The sequence below is a fragment of the Ptiloglossa arizonensis genome, chromosome 8, assembly GCF_051014685.1.
Source record: "Ptiloglossa arizonensis isolate GNS036 chromosome 8, iyPtiAriz1_principal, whole genome shotgun sequence".
NCBI classification, from domain to species: domain Eukaryota; kingdom Metazoa; phylum Arthropoda; class Insecta; order Hymenoptera; family Colletidae; genus Ptiloglossa; species Ptiloglossa arizonensis.
In genome coordinates, this window is record NC_135055.1 from 14736603 (window position 1) to 14760252 (window position 23650).

At 39.1% G+C, this 23650-nt stretch overlaps 1 non-coding gene across 1 annotated transcript; it reads right to left on the reverse strand.

The window, feature by feature from the left end:
- Positions 1-21218: 21218 nt before the first annotated feature.
- Positions 21219-21290, reverse strand: Trnad-guc (transfer RNA aspartic acid (anticodon GUC)). The gene has a single exon. It is a non-coding gene; the product is annotated as a tRNA-Asp (tRNA).
- Between the last annotated feature and the right edge of the window lie 2360 nt (positions 21291-23650).

Here is a 23650-nt window from a genome sequence, read left to right on the forward strand (position 1 = left end):
AGCTTTCAGGATCCCTATTTCCCTATGTCCTCGACGGAGAACGCGTTCCCGTATGAATCGCGATGAAAGCGCGATTCTATTCCACGGTGCTCGCCGTTTTCCGCGCTCGAAGATGCGTTACATTCATACTTACGCCGTATGTAAATGACGGACCGCATCCGTCTGATGCCGGCGCTCATCGTGCACTTCTGCCGCAGAAATGTACTCGAACATCCACTTGGTCGCGGCCATTGCCGCTGGAATCGTTCCTGGAATATCGATGAATCTACTGGCAAAGGATCTGTGACGAGCAATCGTCCTACTATTCAATATGTACCTTCCTTTGAGTGACCTTGAGCGATCAATTTAGTTCGTTCTAACTGTAGTTTTCCACCGCGCGATATTGAATCGTTGCGTTCGATTAAAATTGTTCTCATTCCGAAGATTGTAATTTTGAGTTACAATTGTGTTTTTCCGAAGAGAAGTATATTTTACAACTTAAGGGGAGTGCGAAAGAAAATTTTTAACGCGGATAGATTGTAAATTAAACATTTTCTTCCGTTAATGCATAGGTTAACTTTTAAGGGCGGCGCGAAAGAAAATTTCTAACGCGGAGAGAAGGTAAATTAAACATTTTCTACCGTTAATGCATAGGTTAACTTAAGGGTGGCGCGAGAGAAAATTTTTAACGCGGAGAGAAGGTAAATTAAACATTTTCCTCTGTTAATGCATCGATTAACGGAGTTTAACGACGGTAGGGAAATATTTGTCTTCTATCGTTTTAAACCTACCATTTATCACGGTTCTTTTTTTAAGAGAGCTTTTAAAGAGTTTGGTAATCATTATCGTGAACTAGATATATTACAAGTCTAGTGATTTACTTCTAAGAAAAGTAATCGATTGTGTACGCAGGGAGGATTCGAAAGAATGTATGATACGTATTAAATAATAATTGAAGTAATTGAGGAATAATAATAATATTGTAGTTGTATGTTATCGACGACGAAATGGCTTGCAATATTACCTTTAAATAAATTTACATTTCTAGATTCTCACCGCTCGTATTTCATTAATTTCGTCCTACTCGATGAAAGCTCACCTGACTTTTGGTCACATATTATGTCTCGTATTTCCTTTTTCGCGTGAAAAATCTAAAGAATCGGTAAAAAGAACCTCCAATCAATATTTCAACCGGAAATGGGTTAATTTTATCCTACTCGATAAAAGCACTCCTTCGAAACACTTAGTTTACAGTTCGTAGATAAAATTCTTATTACACGTTATAGATTACGTTTTCTTTTTCGCGTGGAAAATTTGAGAAACCGATAAAGAAAATAATCAAATCGAAATTTTGAGAAAAAATGGATTAATTTCATCCGACTCGTTGGAAACCTTAGCCCAAATCACGTTTGGCCCTTTCGTTCCGCCACGAAGCACGAAACGGAGCATTCCGTGGGGAAGGAAAGAATCAATTCCATGGCTCATCGTCGGAAACCATAAAGATATTCTCGTTTGAACTTTCGCTCGGCAGGTTTCCGGCAACCCGTGTACACGGATATGTGCACCGTGGGGCTTTCAAGGTGGTCTTCGAAAAGTGCAGCTGGAGTGGCGTTTCTGTTTGCTCGACAGCTGCGCGCGTCCTTTCTTCGGGATTACGTTGCACCGTGTCTTGAATTCGATCTTACCGGCACGAAACGTTCGAGAAAATTCGGACACGTGCGCTACCGGTTGCGAGCATTTGCTCGACCAAATCTTATTTCCTCCCTCAAAGATGTGACGAGATTTTTCCAACGAATTAGGACTAACCACTCGCTGCTCGTTACTCCGCCATTGGCCAGTTTCTTGAGACAGCGTTCTGAAAAAATTCAAAGATTCTATATAATATCATTCGATAGTTAAAACCACTTAATAGTGACAATTCGAACAAATATACGCATTTCGACGTTAATTTCAGGTCTGCATAGAAAATAGAAAGAATAGAAGAAGAATAAAAATTCTAAAGATTAAAATATCAGGGAGTCAACTTATTCTTTTGTGCATATCGGGCGATTAAAGAAGAAGTCTAAAACCTTAACATCGGTGAGATCAATCGATTAAGTATTTTTTATTTCTTTATAACCCTCTAAAGTCTTTTATTCCCTGTATTGAAACGTACCCTCTTTATGCTTCCTTTCGGGAAATTTTGCTTTCAAATACCATCCACCGATACACGTATAACCGCAAATCGTTTTTTCCGCGGTTGAACACCTTCTTCTCGGCGACTACGTTCTACCAAAATTCGATATTCCCCCACCAGCTCTGTTTCACATCACCAACGTGCATGAGAAATTTAATACGAACTATAACATCCAAAATGAATATCCCTCCTGCGTCCCGCTTTGATGTCGGGTCGTAGCTACCCGCAGACCCACGAACGTGAAATTGGACGAGCAGTGTGACGCAGTTCCTAAATTAGCGCTTCAATTTCGTGCGGGAAGTCGTCTCGCGAAATTCGACGGTATGTTTTTATCATAACGTCTCCGTGCTCTCGATCAGAAACTTTTAACCTCCTCTACCGAAAATCGGTGCTTCTTTGTCCACGTTGTTAATAAAATCAAATACGAGAGGGGATTCGTGAGGAATTTGTTAGTAGGGGGTGCTGAAACATTCACCCTCGCCACCTGTACCAAAAATCAGCGCTTCTGTATCCTCGTTACGGGATTAGGGGGGTTTAAGTACGAAAGGGAGGAGAGTGTCGACAATAACTTAGTAGAAAAGGGGGGCTCGAGGCGTTCAGCCCACTATACTAGACACTGGCGCTTCTCTATTTTCATTAATAAAAAAATCGATTTGTAATACTTTTAGTCTCCAGAAATCAGCGTTTCTTTCTCCCCTCTTATTGTAAAAAAAAACAAGTATAGAAAAGGGGGGCTCGCACAACTAAACACTGGTGTTTTTCTATTTTCATTATTATATAAACGATTTGTAAAACTTTTAGCCTCCAGAAATCAGCGTTTCTTTCTCCCCTCTTATTGTAAAAAGAAACAAGTATAGAAAAGGAGGGCTCGCACAACTACACACTGGCGCCTCTTTATCTTCATTATTGTAAAAACGATTTGTAAAACTTTTAGCCTCCAGAAATCAGCGTTCCTTTCTCCCCTCTTATTCTAAAAAAAAAAAACAAATATAGAAAAGGGGTTTTGTAAAACTTTTAGTCTCCAGAAATCAGCGTTCCATTCTCCCCCTTTATTGTAAAAGAAAAATAAGCACAAAAGAGAGGGAGGCCTCGCGCAACATCGAATATGATTCGATAATGGCGGAGGGGCTCGAATGTTCAGTCCCCTCTAGTAGAAATCGACATTTCTTTGTCACCGTTATTATGAAAAACGAGTACGCGAGGAGGGGAGGGGAGGGGAGGGGCACGCCCACGAAAGGGGAGACAGCGTTGAAAACGACTTGTCGAACATTTCGGTGAAATTCGGCCGCGCTTATTAATTCGCCCTCGTTTACACGCTATTCCGGCGCGGAGATAGCGCGCTCCGCGGAACATTTGTTCGCGACCGCTTCATTTTCTCTGGTTCCGAAATAAAGTGATTTATCGTCGCGCGAGCTGCGGTCCCCTCAATATTTATTGGTCGCGTGTACCCATTATTATCGACGCGCGACGAACGACGGAAGAGGTATGGGTGAAGGGAACGTATGGAGGAGGGGGGTGGTGGTGGGAGTGATGCAAATTTATTTAACGCGACGGACGAATGTTAGTTTTGCAGCGCGCGTTGCTCGTTGACAAGTATCGGGACGTTTTGCAAATCTGACGAGATAATTTTTTCGCCGATACGAACGAGAAGTGCAGGAGGAGGGTGGGGGGCGGGGGTGTAGGAGCTGATTTTGCTTTTTGATGTACGCGCGACAAATATTTGTCCGGATTACTATTGTTTATAGCGGAACGACGACTGCGTAATTAGCCGTATTTCCGCGTTAACGTTTGTTCGTTATATTCCTACACAATTGTCGAGGTATATTTACACATTTTATATCGTTCACTTTGATTTTCCTTGATTTTCCTGCGCGATACGTAGATTGCTAAGCTAATTAATTGTTACGAAGTTGTATTAAACAAAATGTTTAATACCTGTTCGTATCGACCTAGATTTTTGAGTAAAGAAATATCTACAGCGTGTTTCTAAAACAAGCACTAGGGACTCCCTAGACGTCTTGTTTGCCTACACGATAAAAGCACCAGCATTCTCCCTCTCCTCTGCTCGATGTGATCGCGTTCAGAACATAATTCCACTATATAAAACAAAGCATCAAATCCATCACTTCCATACAACCAATTTCATCGCATCGTTTTCAACATTATTCATAAATTGTTTAAGTACTTTCTCCCCTAAGAGAATTTCTAATATAATTTTTAAAGAATTCAGAAGAAAAGTTTAATACTTGTTCCTGTCTATATTTTCGAGTAAAGAAATATCTACACTGTATTTCTAAAACAAGCACTAGGGACTCCCTAGACGTTTTGTTTGCCTACACGATAAAAGCACCACCATCCTCCCTCTCCTCTGCTCGATGTGATCGCGTTCAGAACAAAATTCCACAATATAAAAAAAGCATCAAATCCATCACTTCCATACAACCAATTTCATCGCATCGTTTTCAATATTATTCATAAATTGTTTAAGTAGTTTTTCTCCTAAGAGAATTTCTAATATAATTTTTAAGGAATTCAGAAGAAAAGTTTAATACTTGTTCCTGTCTATATTTTCGAGTAAAGAAATATCTACACTGTATTTCTAAAACAAGCACTAGGGACTCCCTAGACGTTTTGTTTGCCTACACGATAAAAGCACCAGCATTCTCCCTCTCCTCTGCTCGATGTGATCGCGTTCAGAACAAAATTCCACAATATAAAAAAAGCATCAAATCCATCACTTCCATACAACCAATTTCATCGCATCGTTGTCAACATTATTCACAAATTGTTTAAATACTTTCTCTCTTAAAAGAATTTCTAATATAATTTTTAAGAAATTCAGAAGAAAAGTTTAATACTTGTTCCTGTCTATATTTTCGAGTAAAGAAATATCTACACTGTATTTCTAAAACAAGCACTAGGGACTCCCTAGACGTTTTGTTTGCCTACACGATAAAAGCACCAGCATTCTCCCTCTCGTCTGCTTGGGCCGATCGCGTTCCGTCATATCCACCGCGCGACACGAAACGCGTGTGTATCCACGGTCTGGAAACGAGGCACGTCGTGCCGTGGGATCGTTTGAGAGGTCAACCGGCCGGTTCCTTCTTCCATCGGTACCCATCGGCTCTCGCTGGAAGCCGACCGGTCGCAAATTGCGCCCGGGAGAATGTACGATCGTGGTCGGTGCGTATACTCGCGCAGGAACCGAAGCCGCGGTCGCGACAACAAATAAGGAATGAAAAATATAGCCCTTGGCGCCCGTACAATGGCGATATTTATAAACGCACGCTGAATCCTTCCATCCCCCGATACCTCGATCTTTCTCACTTTTTCACCGTCTTCTTTTTCTCTTCCCCCTCCCCACACTCCGTCGTCGTCCCTCCAGTGCTCTTCCACCTCCAGCGTCCCTCCCCCGTTTCGTCCTTTCTCCTTTTCTCCATTTTTTCTTTTTTTCTTCTTTTTTCTTTTTTAAACCCCCTTCTCCGCTCCGCTTGCCCCCATCGCTTCGATCGTCTCTGACAAATTCCCAGACGGAAGGCACACGCCTAAAAGGATCGACTTCATAAATTCTCGACCTCGGTAAACCACCGAACAGACCTCCTTCGTGGATTTATTCGAAACCTCGCCGCAGGACCTTTGGGGGACGCGAAGGTCGCGCGGAAATTTTCGAACGACGAACTCATTCCCCGAATGGGCCACGGGAGAGGGGGGAACATTTTTGCGGATAACGAACCGTACGTTGATTTATCCGACAAGTGATACTTTTGGCGCGATGTCTTGCATTTTATGGTATAATTTTTCATTTTAGTTTTCGTTCGACGATTAATCGAAAACAGAAATGTTGTATTTCGGTAACAGCGAGTATTGTACGTTTTCGATCTACGTGCAAGTTTTCTTTAGAAGAAACTTTGGTGGAACAATTGTACAAATTGATCGTGAAAGCATTGACAAAAATTTGGATATATTTGAAAAAAAAAAGATCTTTGCAAACACTCGACGGTTGCAGGTTTTGTTTAATTTGGACATTGTTTGCATGGGTCGGAAGATGTGCAAAGTTTTATCCGAATGAAACCAACGTATAGCGATCGGACAATTAAATTTTTATTTGCTCGTCGCGCAATATTTCGGCTTGTAATTGAAATTCTACATTTTATTCAATGAGTAACGGACGAAAAGCTGTTCATTTTTTATTCGTTGCTCCAAACTTTCAACCGGTTACAAATTTTGTCCATCTCTGATTCGAGTATCGCGCGGTCCCTGATAAAACGTTAATATTCAACGTGTGTAATTTTATAAAACTCGTTAAACGCTTACGGAATTAATTCTATATGCACGATATACAACCGCATCGATTGCTTCCGTCTACACGAGAAATGAAAGATTTTTTCTATTTGCAAAAGTGCACCGTGTGCTCACACGTTTATTTTGTATACTTTTTATTCGTTGTTCGACATATTCATCTCGATAAGAATATTGCTCGTTTCTGCGAAGGAGCCATTTTATGGCGGACGCGCTGCTCGTTTTTACGAGTTTTACGATCGAAGGTTTGGGAAAGGAGGGGGGGGGGGGGGCGTTTCTCTGAAGTCTATCCTAATTCTGTGTTTCCGCTTGCGATCGTAATTAGTGCGCGTAATATAGAAAACGTATGGAAACAGTGCCGCTCTGACGTATTGAAAAAGACCAAATTATAAAAATAAAAAAAAAGAAGGATTATTGAACCGAGTAATTTCTCGATATTACGGTGGTAGGCTGAACATGACTCGTATATTAAAAAAAAGCTGAGCATATGTGTAATTAATTTTTTAGAATCGAGGATATTTATTAAATTTTACAATTTGTATAATTTACAAATTGTCACCACCTGTGTAATATCATCCGTTTGTTTGTAACACATTAAGGGCTATCACGATTTTAAAAAATATCTGTTTCTAATATTCTGGTGTTCTATATATTTGCATTGGTGAACATAATGCAGTAGTGATTGTATCGAATTTCTATCCATTTTCGAATTCCTCCTGATAAATATCAGACGATTTATTTTCAATTTTTTTGAAAAAATTTATAATCACAAACAATTCTCCCCAACTCTATGTAATTTCACAATTACAAACATTTCCCAACGTAATTCTACAATTGCAAACACTTCCTATTGTAAGTCCACAATTACAAACACTTCCCAACGTAATTCCACAATTGCAAACACTTCCCATTGTAAGTCCACAATTACAAACACTTCCCAACGTAATTCCACAATTACAAACACTTCCCAACGTAATTCCACAATTGCAAACACTTCCCATTGTATCCACAATTACAAACACTTCCCATACGTAATTCCACAATTGCAAACACTTCCCATACGTAATTCCACAATTCCAAACACTTCCCATACGTAATTCCCCAATTGCAAACACTACCCATCGTAATTCTACAATTACATCCAATTCCCCGAACCTCTACAAGTACCCATCTAAACGATACGAGACCCAAACAGTAAACCTAACCGTGCCCATAGAATTGAAATCGCTAATTATTCCAGGCCAATTAGAGAAATCCCATCGGCGTCGGGCGACGCAACTTCCGGCCACCGTTTCGTAACGTTGATATCGGGGACAAAATTCGTGGAATCGAAATATCGTGAGCGCGGTTTTCCTAGAACAGTTCGGGGATCCGGTTCCCGCGACAGAAACTGGTCTCGGGTTACGGTTTCACATTGGAGCGTATCGTGGCCCGCTAATGTAAAATAAACTCCGGATTCGGGGGGTCGGGGTGGATCACCTGCACGAGAAAAAACGATTATGCACGCCCCACGCGGCCATTTTAATTCTGTCGCGCGACACAGAGAGCGACATTAGCCGCGGTGTCGCGCAGCTTGTGTCCCGCGGATTCGTCCGACCGCCATAAATAATAACGGGGGCCTTTATTGGCGACAATATTTCACGCGCGATCGGCCACGGTGGCCAGAGGGGACCACGGATCGGTCATTAGACGCCACGAGGGAACTCTTTCGGTGGGTACGCCACGGGGGACACGGATGAAAGAAACAGAGACAATCTAGGCCAGCCTTCTCGCTCCCCTCTGGATAATAAAAATCCGATAATTAGAACCAGACGTTTTAACGCCTCGATGGGTGTATTTAGATCGCGAGTTTAACGTTTCGTTTCGCAGGATTTAAAGTTTTGGCGGGTTACGTGAAAACGAAGGCCCGAAATAGCTACGAAATTATACAGAATTTTGCGAAATTCGACATTGTTTTTTTCAGAAACTATTTTTCGAAAAAAAAAAAGAACACCTCAGGGTAGAACTCACCGCAATATATATATAGAATGGATCCAGTAGGGGAGAGAGAAATAGCCTATTCGGAGCTCGGTGAAAAAAATGCAAAAATCTGGTAAAAATGTCTCGTTTTTGTACACGTTGCCTCGTCGAACGTGATTTTTTTTTTGGAAAGCAGACGGTTTTTCGTCCCAAGGAGTTTTCAACGTCGATTTATTTCGAAAAAATGAAAGATGAGTCGGAAATTGGTTCAATTTCGATCGTCGATCCTCCGTGCAGGAATATTGGGTTTTTTTGCGTCGCGTTGAATGTTTGTTTACCACGATCGAGTATTGTGTTTAAATAAACGTACCTCCCGCGCCAGAAAAAGCGTTCCTCCTCATATTTCGCGGTCAACGCGGGTCGCGATGAACACGGAGCCATCCCGATGATTCACGATCATGACTCACTTTACTACCACGGAACCGGTAAGGGTTCTCGTAAACGGAAAGGTCTTCGAAGCCGAAGTAGCGACCAAGAGAAAGCGAAAGGGAAGACGAAGGGCCGCGTCGTAAGGATTCGATGCCCTGAAAAGACTCGCTGGAGTAGAAAACTTTCAAACGGTGTTCCGCAATGGCTGCTCCGATTGTGACATTACTATACACAGTGTTTCGTTGATTCACACGCCATTTTTTTCATGGGCACATCGAAAATGTAATTTTCCCAGGTGATATTCGTTCTCTGTACATTCTTCGATAACGAATCGTTAAAAACGACCAAATACGAGCGATAAAATGTTTACTTCTTCCTCGAAATTAACAATAACCGTAGGTAAGGAACACAGTGCGTTTCTTTTACGACCGACGCAAGCAACAAATTTTATTTCGTTTCGCTAAAAGTATTTTAAAATTGATAGTATAGTGAAATATAAAATTTTCAAATGATATTATATATACTGATGCTCGATCGATAATGACATAATTTATTGTGCGTAATCGCTCGGATAATAATTCTAATATTTTACCTACCGAATATCCTACAATTAATAGCACAAATATTACACTACTATAATATTCTCAATATTCTCCATATTATAATACGTTACAATATTCTCAAAAATAAATGAAAACTCCCATATTTCCGGTAAACATCGTCCAAGAAGATGTATCGATACTTTGCCATTATAGAACCCCATAACCCCCTTCGATTTGATCAAATCGAAGAAAACCAGGATCGTCCGAAAGCGTCCCTCGGTGACGCACGGGCCGTGGTTTACTGTTCGCGGCAATATTGAAAATTTCAAACGTTTCGTCGGGGTAACGAATTTACAACTCAATTACACGCTCCAGCCGCGGACAGTGGCGACACGGTCGTGCTCGCGCACGCGCACGCGCACACGGACGTGGAAAATGTAAACCTCCTCGCGTGTCGTTCAATGAAAGATTCAACGACGGAAGTGGCCTGTGGAAGCACTCGCGCGAGTGGTTCCCGGAATGAAATGTAAACGCTGCTGGTGGCGTGGCGAATCGAAATCGTTTCGACGTTGAACGCGATTCATGGCGTTTGCGGTGTCGGCTTGTTGTTGGCCGCGAGATCGGACGCGATAATCAAAGGTAAACCCCGGCCGATGGCACCAAATCAGGATTTTGAAATTGCTACGCTGCCGTGATACGCGGCCCACCGTGGACGGGGGCTCGTTAGTGTGACACGGACAAACGGAGCTTTTGCCAAATTACGTTATTTATCGCGGCAGCGTGTCACCGTCGAAAGTAAAATCGAGCGTCACGAGCGCGCGAAAGGAACGCTCGTCGATCCAACGCGAAACAGGAGGGACCCGATTTTTCAAACATGAAAAGAAAGAGAGAGAGAGAGAGAGGGAGAGAGAAATATTTCTGGAAAGCACCAGCGACGAGACTGACTATTAACTTGCGTGTCACCGTCGAAAGTAAAATCGAGCGTCACGAGCGCGCGAAAGGAACGCTCGTCGATCGAACGCGAAACAGGAGGAACCCGATTTTTTAAACATGGGAAGAAAGAGAGAGAGAGAGGGAGAGAGAAATATTTCTGGAAAGCACCAGCGACGAGACTGACTATTAACTTGCGTGTCACCGTCGAAAGTAGAATCGAGCGTCACGAGCGCGCGAAAGGAACGCTCGTCGATCGAACGTGAAACAGGAGGAACCCGATTTTTCAAACATGAAAAGAAAGAGAGGGGGGGGGGAAGAGAAATATTTCTGGAAAGCACCAGCGACGAGACTGACTATTAACTTGCGTGTCACCGTCGAAAGTAGAATCGAGCGTCACGAGCGCGCGAAAGGAACGCTCGTCGATCGAACGTGAAACAGGAGGAACCCGATTTTTCAAACATGAAAAGAAAGAGAGAGGGGGGGGGGGAAGAGAAATATTTCTGGAAAGCACCAGCGACGAGACTGACTATTAACTTGCCTGCCTAGTAAACAAGACCTTCTTTTATTCTAAGATGAGTATTGTATTGTAAAGTATGGAATGAAATATTGTAGGTAGAAATCGTGGTTGAGGTAATGATGAATTAATCAACACTGAGACCCTGATTTCCTGAGATCCATCGATATGCATAAAGAATCATAATAATGGAGCGCAAGAGAATATTTGAACGTACAATTTTCCGCGAAATTTCTTAACAATAATACCAGCAATTATTTCTCCGCCAATGTGCGTTCAATTAATTTCCACTCGATCGACAAACATTGAAAATAGTATTTTATATTATAAATTTCACGAGTTCGATAATCGTTCGATAACACGTACTCGACCAATTTAAGTTACGGATTTATGTTTCCGAGCGGAGCTTCGAATCTACGGTTACCCGAAATTAAGAAAAAACGAACCAACAGCGAGAAAAATTTCTCCAACGATGGAATTATTTCTCATCGCAATAAACAGAATGTGAGCCAAAGCGTATTGAAATTACCGCAGACGTGTATTAAAATGTAATCGCGAAAGCAAAGTATACTGCGATTGTATAAATTTGCGAGGAAAAAGACCGTGCAAAGTACGGTCTTTATGCTCGCACAAACGAAATAATAATTGGTCAGGGTTGAAAAACTCGACGATGGTTACTTTAACGACTCATGAAATGTATGGAAACGAAATTTAAATTTCAATTAAACCAAATCGTAACCGGGGCGTTTGTCAACCGTTCAATTACTCGAGAATCCGTGAATTAAATTTGCTCCATTGATTTCGTTTGAATTTCACAGCGGCCCAGTCTCGCCCACAATTATTATTTCCATAATTATTCCAACAATTTCCAGATTATTCCAATAATTATGCGAAATCCGCGGGTCGTTAATTATCGTATTTTTTGAACATAAAGCGAAGGATTATTTGCGGGTGTGCGTTCAACGGGATAATAATTCGTGAGCTTTCCAAGTTTCGTGAATATCTTCTAAACTCTCTTAATTGATATCAACATTAATTTCATCGGAATGGAGCGAAATAGCGTTAAGTACGCGTACTTTGTGCTAAAACGTTCTTCGGTAGTGTAAATTTATCGCGTTCGTTGAAAACGGGCAACGAACTAAAATTCATTATTCGATACGGAAAATCCTGTTTGTTAATAAATGCTCTACGTTAACAGTGTCGAGTAAAACGCGGTACGTTTTCTTTATTTTATACGTAAGAACGTGTACAATTTTATTATTCTTGTACGGTAGAGTAAATTGTATTTTGAAAAGGTTTGGGTTAAATACGACCCACATACGATAAAAATGTAATTTACTATATAGCTTCATCATCTTACACAATGAACGTTAATAAATTTGCGATAGAGTCTAAAACACTTGGTTACAAGTTGTAACTTGTTATAACTTATAATGCAATAATTTTTTCCTTCGATCGTTCTAACAAACAAACGTGCCTTATGCTTTCTGCCGATTAAATTACATTTACGAAAACAAGAATAAATAATACCAATATTCCTCGAATTATTGGTAACGAAGTTCAAGGAACATTAGATATAGCAACGTGTACTAGATAATCATTCGTAATTATATTATTGGCTTTTATGTGCTGCACGCTTTAATATATAATTTATGGATCTGTATTTTATCGTTTATGTTTAATTATAAACTTCTCATATATAATAAAAAATTAAATATTCATCGACATACATTCTTTTCAACGATAGGATAGCAAGTTTCGTTAATTTCGATTAAAAGTAAAAGAAATTGGTACTGTCCGTCCGCCGGAAGAAGGCTAACGAGTATTTATATCCCCACTCACGTTTACAGTCTACTAACTCTTCGTTACCATCGCACGCGTTGTCCCTAGAAGATCGAAAAGGACCAATAGCGACGATGCGTGTGATGGAGAGAAGATAGAGCTGGTAGATTGCGAACTAGAGACCGGATGTAAATACTCGTTAGCCTTCTTCTCGCGGACGAACAGTACCAATTTCTTACTTTGAATCGAAATTAACGAAACTTGTAATTTTTATCGTTGAAAGGAACGCGTGTCGATGAATTTAAAATTTTTTTATTCCGGTTCCTTTAATTCTGTGACATTTATCCAAGAAAATGTGTGACTAAAATAAAACCGGAAAAAACTTGTCAAAAATCTGTTCCAGCTACGTATAAATAAATGAAAAATTGAAAAGTCTCGCTCAATCTCGAGCTTTGTGTTCCAAATATGGTATCTCGACAGTAGAGGGTTAACCCTTTGACGAGTACGATCGGATTAAATCGTGTCGGATAGCGTATGACGATATATGTACAGCCCAAACTAAACGATTGCAACGATGAATTTGTTCTCTATTTTGTCCTGAAATAAAATATTTTTCACACGCGCGAAACAGTGCTTGTAAAATGTTTCTAAATTGAGTCCACCGAGGAAAAAATTACTTTGCGATTTTGTACACGATTTTATATGTATTATATTATATATATTTTTATATATTTTCTCGTTACGTATAATGATTATTAAGTATTTATTTCTTATACACGCGATATTATTCACCGATACCACTATCGAAACGTATAATCAAAGGTAAATATGTAACGAAAATTTACGTACACTGTCAAAATAAAGCTCACTCCTCAAAGAGTTGATACATATTCGAAACAATGATCTCGAAACCTAAACCCGCACCAATATGTAAAAAATATGTATACACACTCTCAAAATAAAGCCTACTCGTCGAAGGGTTAATACACATTCGAAACAATGATCTCGAAACCTGAACCCGTGCCCTCGTATTCGTAAGATCTTCGTTTCTCGACCGATGAAATATTTAAAAAAAAAAAAAAAAGAGAGAAACGTAGCCGTAAAACAACGATGGTACCTCGTTCACCGATCAAAGCGAAATTCCCGAGGAAGCGTGCTACGAGCACGTCGAGACGCGAGCGAGCTTCGCGATACTGCGGCGATCTTCTTATCGGATCTCGTGGGCAACGATCGATTCGTCTCGGAGCAGGTCTGCGTTAAAGCATCGACGCGCAGATAAATCTACATACTTCGAGGGGTCCGCGGTATGCGAACAACCGAAATGGCCGACGATCCGAGACGAAGACGCGCGCGAGTACGTGGAGGCACGCGGGCCGAAATTCACGCGCGTCGTAAATCATCGCTCGTCGATTCCTCGCGAGCAGTGTCGTCGTCCGCGTCCCCTGGCGTCGCTTTTCGATGCCCAATGGAATACGCCTACGCCTATGGCTTGCGTAAAATTCAACGGGGAACGACCCCGTCGTTGTGACGTCTTGACCCGATCGCAGAAATGAGATTCGTCTTCTAGAAGAAGTCAAAGAATTCGAATCGGAGGATTCAAGGGGACGTTGAGGTTGAATTTTTGAGATTACGAACGAATGCTTTCCGATACAGTTGAACCGTTGTTTCACGAACACCCGTCGTATAAAATTTGTATTGTGTAAACGAATTTAGTGCTTCAACAGTCTATTGCGTTAGTATTCTGTCGTGTGAACCATCTATTGTGTGAATATTTTGTTATGTGAACTAACCATTATGTGAATATTTTGTTATGTGAACTAACCATTATGTGAATATTTTGTTATGTGAACTAACCATTATGTGAATATTTTGTTATGTGCATGTGGTCTACTGCATGAACAGTCTGTTATGTGAATATTTCGTTAAGTGATCAGTTTTCTCTGTGAACAGTCTATTATGTGAACATTCTGTTAAGTGAATAGTCTATTGTGTGAACATACCGTTGTGCGAATAGTCTATTATGTGAACTTTCTATTATGTGAATACTCTGTTAAGTGAACAGATTGTTGTGTGAAAATTTGATTATGCAAACGGTATGTTTCTCGTTATAGCACTCTATGGAAATATAGGAAGTGTTTATTCCCTTCTGTAGGAATCTATTCACCATGATTTAGTACGAAGTTGAGATAGTACGTGTAACGGTATATCGTAACATCGCCGGTGTTTTAAATAATGATCAAGAAGTGAATAGTCAAGATGAAACCAGTGATAGTAGTGACGAAGATGCACTACCTTGTTTCGAGGCATTTACAGCTTTGGATAAAGAGTTTAGATATATTGTTTCTTTTTAATTTCGTATTCTCCGCATTAAGTTACCTAAAAACCAGTTGTATTTATTTCATTTCATTCGATAATTAATTAAACTCGATTGCCAACCATTTGCTGTTCCATTATATAAATAATACTTTCTTCCGCTCTGATTTCCCATCTGAAATCACTTTTTATTTTCATATATTCATATTTTCAAAAATGACCGAGATTAATTATCTTCTCGAGAAATATTTCTCTATTTCAAACCTTGCAATTTCTTCCTAACCTCCTTCCTAATATAATAAAAATAAAAAAAAAAAAAACACAAGGAATAATTTTCTTCCATTTTCCAGTCTAGAATATTCCCAAGTACTTACCAAGTCGTTATCAAGCTACTTCGTTTAAGAATACATTGATAAAATTACCACTTCGCTCAACAATATATCGCTAAAAGTTTACAGTACCCTTATTTGTTACTTCACCCCGCTACTAGTACGTGAGCTGTAGTACAACTATTGTAAATCTTCTAGTACAACTGTCAATAGATTATTATACGCTTCTAGATCCCAGTTTTCTATTCATCCATCGACGTTCGCGTTCAAGCACCGTTCTGCTTTCCCGCCTGGCTCCTCTTCGAAATTCTCAGCGGCGCGAGATTAATCGAAAGCTCCTAACGAATTAATTACTCGTTCGATAGCCACTTGGGCCGACCGCGATGCCTCCCCGTCTCTAGGAAGAGAGAGAGAGAGAGAGAGAGAGTTCGCCATTTTTTGCACGAACGTGGACGCACCGTGACACCTCGGTGTAAATTACTGAAAACGGTGATCACGATAATGGTTGGCGAGCCTAAGGGCAGTTTTATCGGCGGCAAATGAAACGGGCCGCCGCATGCCGGTATCGCAACGCGACAAATGCCTCCGTGCGTTTCTACGGAGCTTTACGGGACATAAACGACGCATAACTCACCATTACCCATGGCGAAACGGCTGCCACGATATTGCTAAGACAATAATTTATCCCGGGACGCGTGTTCTTTGCCTAAGGCCGATATCTCTCCCCCTGTCCTTCTCACTTTTCCACCTCGAAACTTGTTACCGCGCGAATTAAACACGCGCAGGGGTCGCGGACACCTCCGTGTACTCGAAATTAGTTTATCGGTCGACGATATCGTAAAACGTGTTAATTGAACGTTCGTACGCCACATTTGCAACGGGTAACGCCGTGACGAATTCATTTTCAGCCCTCGATCATCGACGTTCGAGCATTTTTAGCGAAAAGCAACCAGGAACGAGTTTTTCGTTGGGTAGTTGAGCGGTTTGAGTGCAGGTGGAAGATATTGGCCGCTCAAGGTCACCGGGGAGCGCTCTCCAAGCTGCAGGTTAATAATCCGTTGAAAATAAAATACGTATAAACGTATTTATGTACAAAAATTCATATACACGAGGTTGAACTAATGTTTTAAACGATCGATCCGTCGGAACGAAAATAACGAATATTGAATTTTTTTGAGAGCTACTCGAAATGTTCGTACAAATTTCTCCAGTCGTTGAAATTACCTGAATCGATTTTATTATCTAATTACACGAATAATAGATTCACTGCAATTATTCGAATAATTACTCGAACGATCGAGTTATTCATATTGGAACTCGAATTTTTCGCGATATTAAAATTCCAAGAAATATATTCTCCGTTTACAAAACACAAAATTGAACCAAATTACCAGAGTGTAATATTTGATGAAAAGATCGAAATTCTACTTCTCTTCAAATTTAAACACTATAAAATTATAACATTATAAAATTAACAATTCCATAATTTTTCGAGAAATATATTCCCCACTATATTTCGATAATCGGAAAACTATTAGGACTCGAACCGTACGAGTGGAAACGATAATTGAAAACAGCTGGTGTGCGTCTGAAAATTAATCACAATTTATTACATCGACGAATATAATTTCCAAAACCGTTTAGAAATTACGCAGAGTTCCAGTAGAGACTTCAAAAATTCCCGAGACGTTACGAAGAATATCTTTCAATAGTAGCTGATCAATGTCAACGTCTACGTTACACGCAACACTAACGTTAAAAATGCTCGATCGGACTCGAATATCGAAGGAGCTCAGAGTCAGTTTAAAGTTCGTCAAAATTTACGCCTCTGTCGAGCAATTACCATCGAAAAATCATGTGACAGTCGGCCGAACGAGTCCCTCCTCGGTACTGTCGGACCATAAATTACACCAAACGAATTGCACTACGCGCCGTAGCCGCGAAGCAGTCCGAGTTAATTTCCCGTTAGAGCAAGCAGAACACGATTCGAAGCAAAACGAGAACAGTCTTCGCTCTCCAAGATGGTCGCACGAATAGTACGAGCAAATATTGGGAAGTTGTACGTGGAACATCGAATTTTCTGCACGCGTCTGTGTAAATTAAGTTCAGCGAGTCGAAAGCTAGGTAAACTCGGTGCTAAAGGCGTCTTATATTCGTGTCAAATTTTTCCTTGAAAATATAGACAAATTCCGAGGCGCCAAAACTACGGTCTCGAAACGTTAACGTTAGAAATAATATCACGAGTTTGATTGCTATTGCGTCGAAATTATACATGTAGTCGAAGTTTGCAGTTTGTGTAGAGTACTGAGATACAAGAGAGAGAGTGTGGTAGTTTGTCTTACAAATGGTGTATTAAGGTTAGATAAGTAATTTTAAATAGTTATGGACTTTAAAAAAAGGGAAATTGTCGTAAAGTGTCGGTAAGAAGTATATAAGTATGTTAGTAGTTATTAATACTTATTAAGAAAATTTAGACCAGCTTCGAGTAATGAAATATTTATGCTACAAATTTTCGAAGCACTACAGGTATACCTGAAACGTTGACTTGGCAAAGAATTTTTATATAAATATAAATTCTCACCGATCGAAACAAAATTCTTATTTAAATTATTGCAAAGTAGTTTAGGAATGAAAAATTAAAAAAAAAATGGTTGCTTTCTGTTCTAAAGCGAGAGCTTTATTTCCTTGTCTCGAAATAAAACACTGGTAATTTTTCGATTCAAGACGAAGAGAAACGAAAGAAGAAATTTATATGGTAAAATTTTCATCTTCGACGATCGTGCACCTTCTTCGAGAATTTTACGATATTTCTCGTCGGTGAGAATCCGGAAAATCCGAAAGATTCGTAAAATCGATAATTAAATCTAAAAATTTGTATCGCTTTCACGGGCCGTGGTTCAATTTTCGCGACTAATCAGCAAATTACCTCCAGCGGTTGATTCAGTCGATATCTATCGTCGATCATCGCGCAATTGAATATTAAACATTTGCCGATGATGCGGTTCGCGAGTGTCCTAAATAAACAAGTGCAGGCCGTAAATTTACATCGTTTCGAAGCCAGCCGGTTGCACAACCGTATGAAGCCGCATGATCGTCCCTCGCGTTTCATAGCAGGGAACGATCGCATTGCTGAATCTGATACCGTGGATGTTCGCGCGTAATCATTCGTCAATAATTTCAATCCGGCTAACTTATCAATCGTCAACGGGCTCGACTTTGTAACGTGGCTAGATGGATCAAGCTGCTTTCGCCGCGTGTCCACCGGAACAAGCTAGATGTGACAGTTTTATCGGAGCTGGACAGATGAATATGGATTCCCTTCAATCGCGTGGTAACCCTTTTGTTTGAAACACGGCGCCACTGTTCGGTGATTATTCCATTGAGTACTCGAAAATTGGTCGGACCGTAATTCTTCGTTTGAATGAAAATTATTTTTAGAATATAGGGAGAGACAAATGTTTCTGGGTTAATATAAATAAATTAATTCGATCAAAATTGGTAACGGAGTAAGTATGTGAACACTGATAAACTAATATTAATAAAGTAAGAATGTGAATTGTGATAAGGTAATATTGATAAAGTAAGAACGTGAATTGTGGTAAAGTAATATTGATAAAGTGAAAATGTGAATTGTGATAAAGTAATATTGATAAAGTGAGAATGTGAATTGTGGTAAAGTAATATTAATAAAGTGAGAATGTGAATTGTGATAAAGTAATATTAATAAAGTAAGAATGTGAATTCTAATAAACTAATACTAATCAAGTAAATGAAAATGTAGATTGTAATAAACTAATACTACTAAAGAAAGTAAGAACATGAATACAAATAAATTAATGTTAATGAAGTAAGAATATAGTTTACTAGTTTCACTCGTTAGTGAGTAATAACAAATTAGTATTAATTGAGTAAGCAAGAATGTGAGTGTTGATAAGTAAACTATAAGAATAGTGAGAATGTAAAAACTAAAATTTATGCTTTTCGTTCTCGAAGAATTATTTATTGTTTGCCTTGGTCATGGAATCTCGGTCGCGAAATCTGATTTACTCTGTGTTTCCTTTCATAATTGAATCAGACTCAATTGTCCGTTCAAGGTTAGTTCTCTTATTGTGAATAATACCAGTCTCTCTGTTCGAGAGACAAGGGAACGCATACGTGCAAATTTGTGCAAATAAACATTAGCTCGAACGAAAGTTAAAAATTATGATTGCATTATCTGTGGTTGCACACAGTCTAAATTAAAAATAATCCTGGATATCAATCGCAAATAAAATATTCTTTTAAATCAAATAGAAAACCTTTAGTAACTGCATCCAACTCGAAAGTATTCCACAATTCTCTACAAAATTTTACAATAATCGAATAGATGTCTAAAAGAAGGTCATACGTTAAAACGTTAACTATAAACTTCTCAATGTCAAAAACAATGATTTTTATTTAATTTTCAAAATGAAAAAAGACGTACGTTACACCAGCTGCTTCTTCGACAGCTACGACGAGCAACGAATTTGTTTCTAAATTTTCCCGTAAATTAACGTACCAACACCAGACACCGATTTAATTACAGTATTTCAGTTTCGATCGCTTCGAACGAACGTGTATCGTTTGTCAATTTGTACGACTTAGATTGCCGTACACGCTCAGAGAAATGTAAATGGTCACCCCTATATTTTTTATACGTTTACAAACGCATTAGCGTTCCTCTCGATTAAATCGTATCGTGTTCGAGATCAAAGCGATCGAATTGGAAATAGATATGCGCGCTCCAACTGTCGATTGTCAGGTAATAATCTATTTCCGTTGGCAATGCCAATGACCTCCGTTGTATCGATTACCAGCTGCTTTAACGAACCAATAAACGTGTCATTGGCAATTTTTACGAGTCTCTATAATAAAGTCGAAGCGAACCTAACGAAGAATAGAAGCGTGGAATTGCTTTTTCCAGCCGGTCATATCGAAACTGGCGACAGCTGTTAATGACTTTACCACCAATGACCTTTTTCCTTTGTCTCTCTCGATCGAGAAACTACTGCCATTACGATGCCAGTTTATATTCGCCTTGGATTTAACGAACGACTTCGGTGTTCACTTAGTACGGTATTACTGTCGTAAAGTGGTGCACGATATAGACATAACGCACGAAATATCTGCAAATCACAGTTTACGCTTTATATAGTCCTAAGCGCGTAATTTGACTGGAACTTTATGCTCGAATTACGTCACCTGTCTATTAATCTAATTTAACGGTTAATACGAATCGAAATCGACCATTATTTGCGGCCAATATAGACGTAAAAAGATATTGAATTTTTTGTCTGGAACAATTACAAAATTGGAAATTGCTGAGAATGGTAACGGTGTTGCTTACGATTATTTTAAATGTATCGTTAATATCATTTTTATTTTAACCAAACACGAAGGAACATAAAAAGAAAAAAATAGTCTTTGTAATCTTAATATTGAATTAATAAATTTTATGTTGTATTTTATCATTTGTGCGAATGAAAATTATTTGTACTACGAAGTATATTTTATGATGAATAAAAATGAGAAAAAAAACAAAAGCTACGAGTGAACCTTTACACAGATGGACATTTTGGAGCACGAATGTTACAAATAACCGGGCAGTTTTAGTGCAGATAACAGGGAAATAACGCACACATAAATTGCTTTATTAAATGTATACATAATATTTCAATTCAACGAATTGTTGCATCCTCGTTGAGAAACTAAATTTTTCTTCGTGCGTGGTGACGAGTTTGTCGAAAATTTCCCGAAAGTGACAAAATTATATCATCAAGTATATTATTTGGTGCTATCAAAAGAATAATAAAGGTTATCCTAATAAAGGTTAGGATATATAAATATATCAAGTAGGAAGGAAATAAATTCGAGCGGATATAATTGTAAGGGAAGAAAATGAAATTTAATCGTAAAAACAAATTTGAAAAATAATAAAAATCCTCCCCGGCGGGGAATCGAACCCCGGTCTTCCGCGTGACAGGCGGAGATACTTACCACTATACTACCGAGGACACTTATGAACAGATTATGTCTTTTAAAAAGAATTTTTATATAAATTGACGCAAGTCCATATTTCGTAAGTAAACGGTCGTTAATTTTTTCACAATATTGTCGATCTTGAAAATCGAGAAATTCGACGAAAAAATAACGTAACACACGGAGACACATTATCGCGATATATAGTAGTGCTATATAGTACGGTGCCGGTAATATTACCGTGAGTCGGTACTATTGCGATGAGAGACACTGGTCATTCATCGAAGCGAGTACTACTACGATAACGGGCTCGTTTTACTACAAGGTTAGCCCAGTGACTCTCAACGTGATCGTACAGTCCGATGAGAAACATTTTCCAAGAAACTCGCAATTAATTTCAAACTTTTAACAAATTTGAATATTATTTCGATTGCAACCTAAACTCAAACGTTCCGATAAGATCGATTATACATAGCGAATGTTCGTAATTGTGGAGAAAGGAATTCAAATTACACGCGAAATGTACTTCGTTTTTTGGAAATATTTCGTTTCGTGTTCCATTGTTCTATATGAATGGGACTGTATTGTTCCATTGAAATATGCATCGAATGTAACAACTGTGGCGATTGAATAATATAAAGTAATGTTACCTTTTAAATTCGATCGATGTTTTCTCAATTCCTCGAGTCGCTCCGAAACGAAACTGGCACTCTCTAAAACGCACCGAGACAAACTGAACCTTTCTCACCGCGAACTGGCCTTCCTTAAGGACTCTCACCCTCGACACACACGAACACACGGACACCCGCAGCCCCCACTTAACCAATTCGACGCACGCACGCATTCCTCGAAACCTTGCTTCTTTTCGACCTCGACTTTTATTCATTTACCAAAATATACTTACTTTCATCGAGATCCAAATCAACGATCACGACGTACACGATATAAGCAATGATACATTAACGCGTGAACTTAACGATTCTTTAAAGGTCTTACAAGATACGAACTCTAATATCTCTAAATTGTTAAATAGAATTACTCTCGTTGGTAATATTATACAATAGCAAGTATATCGACAAATTATCGAATGTTACAACTTTTTACCCTAACGTTCGAACATATATCGAGGACATCCTAAAGTACAGATAAGTGACGTGGCGTTTAACGTGTTGAAGAAATGAATCTTTCAACGAGGTCTGGAGGAAGTAAGTTTGAATTGGTTCACGAATCTCGATAGATCGTTCTCGGTCGAACTTTGGTTTTCGAATGAAGTGTACTTTCGATACGCAGGTCGAATATAACCTCTATTCCCTCGCGTTCTTAGCGCGATGTTTACCAGGGTAGGGAGCAACAAATCCATGCTTGTTTGGGTCCCGTGGCTCGGTGCCTCGACGACTGATGAAAATTTACCGCGAAGAACCTTGGTGTGACCGATTGTCCCGTATTGAAACCGTCATGCTTCGACTGTTTATTTCTTGGAAAAGAACCCTCGAGCTCGACCGTGGCTAATGTTGTGCGTCTCGAAATGCTATTTCGAAGCCAATAACATCGTATGCAAATAAATTTTAAACGAAACAATTTCAATGTGCAGAAAGTTTTATCTAGATACCTAATTCTCGATATCGACCGTGGCTAATGTCGTGCGTCTCGAAATCCTATTTCGAAGTCGATAAATCGTACGCAAATAAATTTTAAACGAAACAATTTCAATCTGCCGAAAGTTTTACCGATTTTTGTAGCAATAAATATTGTACCTTCGTTTCCGAACGACACGCATTATTATTTTTACGATGACTATATTTTAAAAAAATTCTCGGGTTGATTGTACGGGCAACATTTATTGAACTTGAAAATCCAGTATGTTTTATAATATAGACCAGGGGACTGTGAACGTGTTAACTATATTTAATAAGTAATCTTTTCCCGTTCTATTATATAATAATAAATGAAAATGGTTCGAAATAAGTACCTAACGTTTTTGAGAAATTTTAAAGCGTTAAATTAAAAAAGAAAAATAGAAGACCACTTTCAAAGTTTGGGTATTCTTACTTATATTCAACAAGTAAACAATCTCGTCCTGCCCGATGGATGATAACGAATTAATTAAAAAAAAATCATCATACTTGCATATAATACCACTGTAACAAGAGCTACAAAAAAGGAACAAAAAGAAGTTACCTACTATATAGATCCTATATTTTTTTTTAAACACAGAGAAACGTTTCATTTCACTCAGGAGCCTAATCAGAATCGTAACAACCCAAGTTAACCGGAATAATTCAACACTGAGAAGACTCAAAGACTTGTCACTTCCGTTACTCAAGATCTACTTTTTTGGTAGATCACTCAATTACATACAACAAATGAATAACCCCTTTCCATTCAATGCTTGATA